Below are 12,014 nucleotides of genomic sequence, written 5' to 3'. Positions count from 1 at the left end.
TGATTCTTGTACGAATGTATACAAAGTATTTATCTCGTTTAATTTTGAAAGTTGTTTAGAAAAATATAACTTGGCAATGATTCTAGTACGAATGTATACCAAGTGGTGATTTTCTAATAGATGTTTTGAAAAGTGTGAGGTGTAAAAAAGTGTTTTAATTTGTGCGTCAGCATTTAAGAGTTATACCTACCCTAGGTCTTTATGGGTATTTCCTATCCTTATGAGGGTAAAACTGTCCTCACTATTGAGAAGTAAGTAGTCTTGTCCTTTTGGATTTAAGGGGCATCGTAGGGTCATCGATTGGTCATTGAAGGCAACATTTGTAAGGATACCTTAGCATTTGAAGGGACAATCATCATTTAACCGTAGGCTACAACGACGGGTCACCGAGGGACAAAATCATATATATTCGCAGGCAACATCCGAGGGACTATTGTAGGTGTTTAATTGGCTGCATTATATGGTAAAACACTAGCTGGATTCTAATGTCTTGACTGATGTCATGACATGGTGTGTATGTGTGACTGCATTGTAGGTTAGAATATCTAACTGTACTCTGATGTCTTGACTGATGTCATGACACGCTTGAGTAGTTACTGCAGGATTAGCTAATACAGGATTTATTGAATGTCAAACTGGATGTTGTGACATTCATCCCTGTCAGCAGATACTAAGGAATAGAACAACTGGTGTTCTGTTAGAACTTAGTATTTATTTCCAGTCTGGTTATCAAGGAAATACCAGACCTGGCATAAGGCCTACTGATTGAATGTCAAACTGGATGTTATGACATTCATCATTGACAACATATACTGAACAATAGACAAAGTGGTGTTCTGCTATACTTCAGCATGTTTCTTAGTCTGTTCTTCAAGAGGATAACAGAACTGACTTAAGGCCAAATGTGTAAATGTCAAATTGGATACTTTGACATTTATTAATGTAAGTTGTTACTGTAGTATGGTCATGTTGGTCATATACAGGTCAGCAAAATTGTACAGTCTGTTTTCTGGAAAAACAGACTTAGCATATGATCCTTGATGTCAAGCTGAATGTCGTGACATTCATTCCTGACAGCATATGCTATATTGTAGGTTGTTCAATTTTATGTTTCAGCTTTTTCTCAGGCTATTCTTCAGGGATTCAACAGCTGAGAGAAAATCCAGGAAATCAACAACCAAGCTACAATTAAGGAACCTAACAAATAGCCTATTTGTTAGCACACTAATATGTGGAAATTAGTTAGAATCCTATGTGGCATTATTTGTGGAGGTCTTGAGATATTTTAGGAACTAAATATGGAGATATTGTAGGAACTAAATATGGAGATATTTTAGGAACTAAAAGATTGAAGACCTTGTTTGTAGCAGAAAGTTTCTGCTGATTTTGTAACAGCAAAGAACAAGTTTGCTGCAATTTCTGAAGGCCCAAATCCAGTTGGGTGATTAGGTTATAAATAGCATATTGTAACCTAGTTTTTGTAAGCCTCCTAGAATGAAAATTTAGGGGTGTGTGTGAGGTAAACCTCCCAATCTGTGGGAAGGTTACCATGTGTTTCTCAGTGGTCAAAGCTGAGAGTATTTGTAACTCAAAGCATGTAGGCAAGAGTGATTTTGTTCTTGAATGAATCTGTGAAGCAAGTTCAAGTTGTTTAACATTACATTGTAATTGTAGTGATAGGAATGGAAACTGGAGGTTTCTATCTAGGAGTTCCTAGGTATAGATTGCATTGGGTAGGGATTAAGTGAAGAGTTGTAAACGGGGGAGTTTAACTCTGAATTAATATTGCTGATAGTGGATCTTCTTCCTGGCTTGGTATGCCCCCAGACGTAGGTGAGTTGCACCGAACTGGGTTAACAACTGCTTGTGTTTTTACCTTCTGCACACTATATTTTGTCTGTTATAACTCAGTCTAGTTTTAGTCTGTTTATGAAGGGAATAACAGACATGACACATAGCCTGCAGTCTGAATGTCAAACAGAATGTTATGACATTCATCATTGACTGCTGATATTGATGGACTGGTTGATCTGTTACAGTTCACTCATATGTAATGTTGGGACAGGTGATGTTCAAACCAATGTTGAGACATCATGCTGATAACTGGGCAGGATAAATAAACATAAGGGCTATGTTTGATCTCTACTATGTGTTTGCACTGGGTGGACAGAACTGGATATTCTTCTTTCCTGTGTTTGCATTAGCAGATGTTGTAACATCTGTGAATGTGTGCATATGAGTACTGGATCATAATTTATATAACTGTCTTGCTGTATTTGCAAAAATGTTAGATCAGATGTCATGATATGGAGTAGAACATCTGAACTCTAACTACACCAGAATTTCAACTATGATTTATCTTATAGGGACATGATGATTTAATCGAAGGGTCTTTGCTAAGTGTATCCCCACATTCGCGGGACATGACCGTAATACCGTAAGGCAACAAAGAGAGGGCCAAGATCACATATTCAAAGGCAATATTTTATAATCAATTAGGTAATTAGGATGAATCTCCATTTTATAATCTATTAGGTAATTAGGATGAATCTCCACAAGGGTATCCCACAAATAAAGTGGAATACCTAGCAAGCTACCTTTTTCCGGGAGTATGTGAACCCTTACAAAATTCAGCAAACAGGTCAGAATACCAAATCAGAGTGCAATCGAGGATTGCACCTAACAAAAGGAATCCCAACAGTAATAGGGTCGGGTAAACAATGCATGGCTATGATAAAACATGTCAGATTAGCAAAGATCAGAACAGAAAAGTCAGCGACTGTCACGTTCGCTGCTGCCTCGCCTAGCGAGGGCTTAGCGAACACTCGCTACAGGTTCGCTTAGCGATGTGCTAGCGAACGGCTGCAGGTTTTGAATTTAAGAACAGTACGATTTCAGCGAGCTCCAAACCCTATGGCATCCATTACAGCAATTACATGGTAAAACATTCAAGACATCCATGCATACTTAAATCCATATGCAAAACTTAAGATATTTTTATAAATTCAATCATAATGCCACATGTAAATTAAGAGCATAAAGCGGTAATGGTAGTGCAAACCTGTTTGCAATTGAATTGCAACGTTGAATTGGCAGATCACTCTTAGAACTGGTGTCGGATTGAGTTGGGCGGAGGTAATCTTTGTGCAGATGAGTTGCCTTTAGGGTTTCCTTTAGGGTTGCTCTGAATTCTCTTTGTTAGCCTCCAGGGTTTGCTCGGTTGCTTCTGTTAGGGTTTCTGTCCGTCTCCTTCTATCTTGACCGATCTCCCCCTTTTTCTGAATGAGGTCCTTGGTATTTATAATAGTTTTTGTGACCTAATGGGCTCAGAATGAAGCCCAAAAATTCTGGTATTCGCAAGCTTCGCTAGGCGAGTGGTGCAGCGAAGAGTTCGCTAGGCGAATGATTTTGCTCGCCTAGCGAGCAAGCCATTTTAAGCCATTTTCTGGATTTGACCACCTGTGTGCTGGGTCTTTGTTCCTTTAAGATCAATGCCTTGAGTAATGAGTTGGAGTGCCTTGAAAAATGTTTTGCAAAATTAACGGGCAAATTTTGGGGTATGACAGCTGCCCCTGTTCAATATTCTTGAACCGAGAGAGTTAGAATGGTATGTACGCCATTCGTGGTCTGGAGGTGGAAGATTATTGAACACTTAGAATGCCCCAAAATTTTCACTTGTTAATCAACAGTTAGTCTTGATGGAGATGGGCTTAAAGATGCTATCCAGGAAGTTTGATGATGAGAGCTTCAGAGTGCGTCGTACATTAGACGATATCTGAAGACATGGGTGTCATACCGGGTCATACGCTAGACCGTATAGTGAGTCATCCATTAGGCTGTCGACTTCGCTGGGGAGTCAGAGTGTGTTATACGCTGCTGGGAATAAGGGATCAGAATGGATCATACGCTAGACCGTATCTGAATAGCAGAGTGAGTTGTCCCTTAGGCGGTGACTTCACTGAGGATGAAAGATCAGAATGGATCGTTCGCTAGATCGTATCCGAGTTGCAGAATGAGTCGTTCATCAGGCTGTATCTGAGGATGAAAGGGTAGTCGTACGCTAGACCACGTTTCAGAATGTACCGTACGCTGGGTAGTATCGGAGGAATAAAGATCAGAATTGATCATACGCTAGATCGTATCCGAGGGGATGAACATCCAAATGGGCCGTACGCTAGACCGTATTGGAGCAGTTGGAGGAACCATACGTTAGGCTGAATCAGAATGAACCGTACGTTAGGCTATATCTGACAATATTTGTACATGTTGTATCTGCCATAAATGTCTGGGATGGGCTTAAAGATGCCACCATTAGGAGAATATCAGAGTGCTTGTCCGAACGGATGTTCATGTGGATTATATCTGAAAGATGTAAATGTAATCGATAAAGATGTCCGTCTGAATGGATCTTTATTTTGACTGTATCCGGAGGATAATTAACCTGAAAAATAAAGTTAGCTTTATGCCATGTCATGATGCATGAGATATTTTATGCTTATGAAAATAAATGCGAACAATGTATGCATGCGTATGCTGTGAAATGATGTAATGAATGAATTATGCGTCTGAAAAGTTTTTCCTGGCGACTCCACTGGGGAAAATAAATCCCCATCTTCTGGTTGGAGATACTTGTATTGATGACCCTTTCTTAGCTGGGGATACTTGATTTCTGTCTGATGGTGGGAACACTCAACAGAGCCTGGCTGGGGATGGAAGAGATGACCAGTCTGTCTGGTGATGCCAACCTCTTCTGGGAAATAGCTGGTTTTTGTTGGGGAATAGAATTAGCAACTGGATTCATTGGAACGCATGGTTTGACCTTCTCCTCGATCCTGAAGTCTTTTGTAATTGCTATTTTCGTTTTATGCATGTATTTTTGATAAACATCGATCATATTCAAATGCATATATCAATTCAATCTAAATTAATGGACGTTTACACAAACAAAACAGAGAAAGTAAAACAAAAGCATTTTTTTTTGGAAACAAAATTGTATTGATTTTGAAAGAGGGCCTATAAACAGGCAATTTGTGTACAAGGAGACAGAAATCCTAGTAAGAGGAAATTGCCAAGAAAACAAAGAGAAAGCTATGCAGAAAAAGTCCTATTAATTTTACGCACCACTACTGTCATTATGTCTTCAAGCCTCTCATCTCCTGCTGTCGGATAAAAATGATTGGCTTGTTCAGTCCCTTTGACTTGGGTGAAGCTGACCGAGAACGGGACATAGTCATACGTTTTAATCCCTAATTTTTGCCTGGACCGCCTTTTCAGGTTTTCAGTCCACCAGGATACCCTTTTTTGCCCAAGCCGCCTTTTCAGGTTTTCAACTTGCCGGGTGTACATTTTTACATGTTTATCCCTAATTTTTGCCCGAACCCTTTTGGTTCGCCGGGATGCCCTTACTTTTGCCTAGGTACGTCGACCTAGCGGGTCTCTTTTATGCGTAGTATTCTTTAACTAAGTCTGCTTTCACGGGATGTGGGAAGTCTTCGCCATCCATTATAGCAAGTATCATGGCTCCACCAGAGAATACCTTCTTAACCACAAATGGCCCTTCGTATGTGGGAGTCCATTTGCCTCTAGAATCACCTTGTGGTAGAATGATACGCTTTATTACCAAGTCGCCAATTTGATACACCCGTCTCTTGACCTTTTTGTTAAATGCCTGGGTCATGCGCTTCTGATATATCTGCCCATGACAAACAGCCGCAAGTCTCTTCTCATCAATCAAATTTATCTGATCGAGTCGAGTCTGAATCCATTCATCTTCATCTAAGCCCGCCTCTTTCATGATTCTTAGAGAGGGAATCTGAACTTCCACTGGTACGACGGCTTCCATTCCGTAGACTAAAGAGAAAGGAGTTGCCCCTGTCGAAGTGCGTACTGAAGTGCGATAACCATGAAGAGCAAACGGTAACATCTCATGCCAGTCTTTGTACGTTACTGTCATCTTTTGTATGATCTTCTTGATATTCTTATTAGCAGCTTCTACGGCGCCATTCATCTTTGGCCGGTACGGTGAAGAGTTATGGTGTTTTATTTTGAACTGCGTGCAGAGTTCAGTAATCATCTTGTTGTTCAAATTGGTGCCATTGTCCGTGATAACTCTTTCAGGGATGCCATATCGACAAATAAGACTATTCTTGATGAACCGTGCCACCACATTCTTGGTGACAGAAGCAAATGAGGCTGCCTCTACCCACTTTATAAAATAATCAATAGCAACAAGAATGAAACGATGTCCATTGGAAGCGGTAGGTTTAATCTCTCCAATCATATCAATGCCCCACATTGCAAAGGGCCAAGGGGCTGTCAACACGTTTAATGGAGCAGGAGGCACATGTACTTTATCCGCATAGATCTGGCACTTGTGACAGGTTCTGGAGTGATGGTGGCAATCAGCTTCCATGGTAGACCAATAATACCCTGATCTCAGAATCTTCTTGGCCATCGTATGTCCACTAGCATGAGTCCCAAAAATACCGTCATGCATGTCTTCCATAATCTTTTCTGCTTCCTTTTTATCCACACAGCGAAGCAAAGTCGAATCATGATTACGTTTGTATAATACTCCACTACTCAAAAAGAATTTAGCGGAGAACTTCCTCAGGAATTTTCTGTCATTGATGGATGCCCCTTCAGGGTATTCCTGAGTTTCTAAATATCTTTTCACTTCGTGGAACCAAGGTTTCTCCTCTACTCCCTCAGTATTAAGTTCATAACAATATGTTGGTTCATCTAATCGTTCAATGGTAATCATGGGAGCTTCACTGTCCCATCTGACTCTGAACATGGATGACATGGTAGCCAATGCGTCCGCCAACTGAATCTCTTCTCGTGGAATATGTTCGAACGTAATCTCTTCAAAGTGTAGGATTAACGTCAACACCTGCTCTCGATAAGGGATGAGATTCGGGTGTTTAGTGTCCCATTCTCCTTTGATCTGACTGATTACTAATGTTGAGTCTCCGTACACACTCAAAAACTTGATTCTTAGGTCTATAGCAGCTCTGAGTCCCAAAATACATGCTTCATACTCAGCCATATTATTGGTACAATCAAAACATAGTCTAGCAGTGAGAGGCGTATGGCAACCCTTGGGGGAAATGATTACAACACCAACATCATTGCCCAATGCATTAGAAGATCCATCAAAAACCATAGTCCATCGGGATCCCAGTTCGGGTCCTTCATCCGGTCCAGGTTCTTCATAATCAGTGGCAAGCATGACATCCTCATCTGGGAACTCAAAATTCATAGATTGGTAATCATCCACCGCTTGATGAGCCAAATGATCAGCTAGCACGCTTCCTTTGATTGCTTTCTGGGTAGTATACTGGATATCATACTCTGTTAAAATCATCTGCCATCTTGCTATTCTTCCGGAGAGGGCAGGTTTCTCAAATATATATTTGATAGGATCCATCTTAGAAATCAATAAAGTGGTGTGATTCAACATATACTGTCTTAGTCGGCGAGCAGCCCAAGCCAAAGCACATCAAGTTTTCTCAAGCAGTGAGTATCTTGTTTCACAGTCGGTAAACTTTTTGCTAAGGTAGTATATGGCATGCTCTTTTCGACCAGACTCGTCATGTTGCCCCAACACACACCCCATTGAATTTTCTAACACGGTCAAATACATGATTAGAGGTCTTCCTTCAACTGGTGGTATCAGAATTGGAGGTTCTTGGAGATACTTCTTGATTTTGTCGAAAGCTTCTTGACATTCATCATTCCATATCATCTCTTGATTTTTCCTCAGTAATTTGAAGATGGGTTTGCAGGTAGCAGTCAAATGGGAGATAAATCGGGCAATGTAATTCAAGCGTCCCAAGAAACCTCTGACTTCTTTATCTGTACGGGGAACTGGCATTTCTTGAATAGCTCTCACCTTAGCCGGGTCAACCTCAATTCCTTTACCACTGACAACAAAGCCCAAGAGTTTACCGGATCTTACTCCAAAGGTGCATTTGTTCGGGTTCAATCTCAACTTGTATTTCTTCAACCTCTCAAACAGTTTGTATAAATGATCGAGATGTTCTTCTTCAGTATGAGATCTGGCTATCATGTCATCCACATATACCTCAATTTCATGATGGATCATATCATGGAACAAAACCACCATAGCGCGCTGGTACGTTGCCCCTGCATTCTTTAAACCGAATGACATTACTTTATAACAGAAAGTGCCCCATTGCGTCACAAACGTAGTTTTCTCCATGTCCTCGGGTGCCATCTTAATCTGGTTATAACCCGAGAATCCATCCATGAATGAGAATACCTTGTGTTGAGCGGTGTTATCCACCAGAACATCAATGTGCGGAAGTGGGAAGTCATCTTTGGGACTCGCTTTATTCAAATCTCTGTAATCTACACACATTCGCACCTTACCATCCTTCTTCGGCACTGGTACCACATTAGCAACCCATTGAGGATAAGAAGTAACAGCCAGAAAACCTGCATCAAATTGTTTCATAACCTCGACTTTGATTTTCTCAGACATTTCAGGACGCATGCGACGAACCTTTTGCTTAACAGGACGACAATCTTCCTTCATTGGCAAACGATGCACTACTATATCAGTGTCCAGCCCTGGCATGTCTTCATAAGACCAAGCAAAAATCTCTATATAGTCATGTAACATCTGAATCAATCTTTCTTTGACGCTGCTTTCCAAGCCTGCTCCTATTTTGACTTCTTTCTTGTCTACTTCGGTACCCAGATTTACAGTTTCAATTAATTCTTCATGCGGTTGTATAGTCCTTTCCTCTTGCAGTAACAGTCTGGCAAGTTCTCCAGGTACTTCACAATCTTCCTCACTTCCATCCTCGGCTTGGTAGATCGGATTTTCAAAGTCATAATGAACAGTAGTAGAACTATTATCAACAGGATCCAGAGTGGGTATGGATTTGCAATTTGTTACGTGAGTGTGTGTAAGAAAACATAGCTTGTTTGGAAGATGACAGGAAAGATAAAGAGCACAATATTTGAATGCAAAAGGTCCATTGATTTATTGAATGTGAATATGCTTATGAAAATGACAAAACTCTTAACAAATTAGCTATTGTGCCCCGGGCATAGACACAATGCTTTAAGAAGTCCAATTGTAAAAATTAAAAATTTGCAACACTAAAATAGACAAAAACAATTACTCCTGACTAAAGGAAATCGGGATAGTGTCTTCAGCCTTCCAATTATTGAGTCCGTCACCAATTGTTGGGAAAATCCAGCTATCCAGGTCGCAATCGCTATCAGCATCTTCTACAGCATTAATCTGATCTTTGACCACCTTTTCAGAGCTAAATCCCAGGCCAAATCTATCAGACTTGTACGGTACATCGATCAGTTGACCCCAGCCAGTACGACCACCATCTTCAACCACAACTTGAGCGTCCTTCAGAGAAATCATAGCAGGAGGAGCACGAATAACCTTGGGCACATAGGAAGTTGGCTTAAGGACAGGACCGGTCGGAGGAACTACTTCAAATGACTGAGAAGGAGTCTCAAAGAATTCACCATCCATCTCGACGTATCTGAAGGTATGCACACTACTGACAATATACTCTTCTTCTCCATACACAGTGACAATCTTACCCTCTATTGGATACCTCAACTTCTGATGGAGAGACGAAGCTACAGCACTTGCCTCATGAATCCAAGGGCGTCCCAGCAAGCAGGAATAGGCAGGACGAATGTTCATTACGTGAAAGGTAGTGTTGAAGACTTGAGGTCCTATCTTGATAGGGAGAACCACTTCACCATGGACAACGCTCTTCGCACCATCATAAGCACGCACCACAGCGTCACTAGGCTTCAGTTCAATGCCTTTACAGTCAAGTTTATCGAGCACAGCTTTAGGTAGCACGTTCAAAGAAGAGCCATTATCGATCAACACATGAGACAAAGTGATCCCCTTACACTCAATGGAGATATGCAGAGCTTTATTGTGATTCTTTCCTGCTGGTGTCAGGTCAGGATCGGAAAAACCTAGGCCATTGTCAACAGTCAGGTTAACAACATAATTTTCGAACTGGTCGACAGATGTCTCTTGAGGTACATGAGCGGTCTTCAAGAACTTTATCAATGCATTGGCATGAGTTTCAGAGGATAACAACAAGGATAACATCGAGATCTTAGACGGAGTATGCCCCAACTGTTCTACCACATCAAAATCACTCTTGCGGATGATTTTTAGCACTTCTTCCATTTCTTGTTTGGCAACATCTTCGGTAGTAACTTCGACCGGTGTCTCTGACTGAGAAGGGTTGACTGGTTCCTTTCCTCGAGTTTCAGGGGCGGGATGTGAGATTTCTGGAGAGAAGATCCTTCTACTTCGAGTAATTTTACTAGTCCCAACAATGTCATTAGGATTAGCAGAATTATCAACTTGCTTTATGCCGTGGATGTAAACATCACCTCCATAATTCCATGGAATGGCTTTGCTTGAGGAATACGGTATTGGGCCAGGTGCAGTAACAATTAGGGGAGCTACCTTGGGCTCAGCAGTAATCTTCACAGGCACTCTAGTAGCGGTAATCTTTACTGGAACTTTGGATCTGGAAATCACGGATATTTCTTCAATAGGGTTTCCCACCTTAGGAACCCTTTCGAAGAGAATTATACGATCATCCATCAGCCCTTGAACACCATTTCTCAACTTCAGGCAATCATTGGGTCGGAGTATACAGAGATCGCAATTTTCAGCACAACCTGGAAATAAACCAGCTTGCAATAAGTTCTTCTTGATGGTCAGGAGAGGAGATGCTAAGTCAGCTACATTAGAAATGTGAGAATTGTCATCCACAGCATTAACAGTCTTGTCATGGTTAGGCATAGGTGCAATGATGACATTAGGAGTCTCTGGAGGATCAAATTCAATTTCTCCAGCGTCGATCATATCCTGAATCTTATTCTTCAACGACCAGCAATCGTTTGTATCATGCCTGGGGCTATCGGAGTGATATGCACACCTGGCATTGGGATTATAACGAGGAGAAGTAGTGTTGGGATTCGTAGGAGGATCTCTGAGGGTAATCAAATTTGCTTTTAGCATACCCTGCAGTGCCTGTGCTAAAGTCATATTGATCTTGGTAAACTGCCTTCTTGGCCTGTCTTGTCTGTGCTGGAAGTTTTGAGATGGCGGTGCTGCAATCGTAACTGCTCCAATGGTATGGTCACGATTTTTCTTGTTACGACCCCTTTGACCGTACACAGCATTTGATTCGTTCCTCCCCTGGTAGGACCTTTTGGTGCTTGCAGAGGTAGTCGCCTGTATCTTTCCACTTCGAATGCCGCTTTCAACACGTTCACCTGTCAATATAAGTTCAGTGAAACCCGATGAAGAACTTCCCAGTAGATGGCTGTAGAATGGGCCAGTCAGTGTACTCATGAACATGTCCACTAATTCTCGATCAGTCATAGGGGGTTTGACTCTGCCAGCCAAATCTCTCCACTTTTGAGCATATTCTTTGAAGCTTTCTTTAGATCCCATAGTCATACTCTGCAATTGTAGCCGAGTAGGCGCCAATTCAGAATTATACTGGTAGTGCTTGTAGAAAGTTGTCGCTAAATCAGTCCAGGTGCGGATGTTAGAGCTCTCGAGCTGATAATACCACTCTAACTGTGTGCCAGACAGACTTTCTTGGAAGAAATGGATTCATAGCTTCCTATCAGTGGTATACGGCTGAATCTTTCTCACATAAGCTCTCAAATGCATCTGAGGACAAGACGCACCATCGTACTTAGTGAAAGTGGGGATCTTGAATTTGCGAGGAATGGCCACATCAGAGACCAGATCTAAGCCTTCGAAATCCAGACCGGGCGCCTTCTGACCCTCCATAGCTAGCATACGTTCTTCCAGCAACTTGTACTTGCCATCTCTTGGAGAGTACTGTTCATTCTCATAATCTTCATCGTCGTCCTCATGGTTAAAGAGATCAACATTCTCCTCTTCTGAATCATTCTCTATCTCCTCTTCTTGATCCTTCGGAATTCTAATCTTGACTCCTGCG

This window comes from Lathyrus oleraceus, chromosome 7, assembly GCF_024323335.1.
Source record: "Lathyrus oleraceus cultivar Zhongwan6 chromosome 7, CAAS_Psat_ZW6_1.0, whole genome shotgun sequence".
NCBI lineage: Eukaryota > Viridiplantae > Streptophyta > Magnoliopsida > Fabales > Fabaceae > Lathyrus > Lathyrus oleraceus.
Note: the sequence above shows the minus strand (reverse complement) of the source record.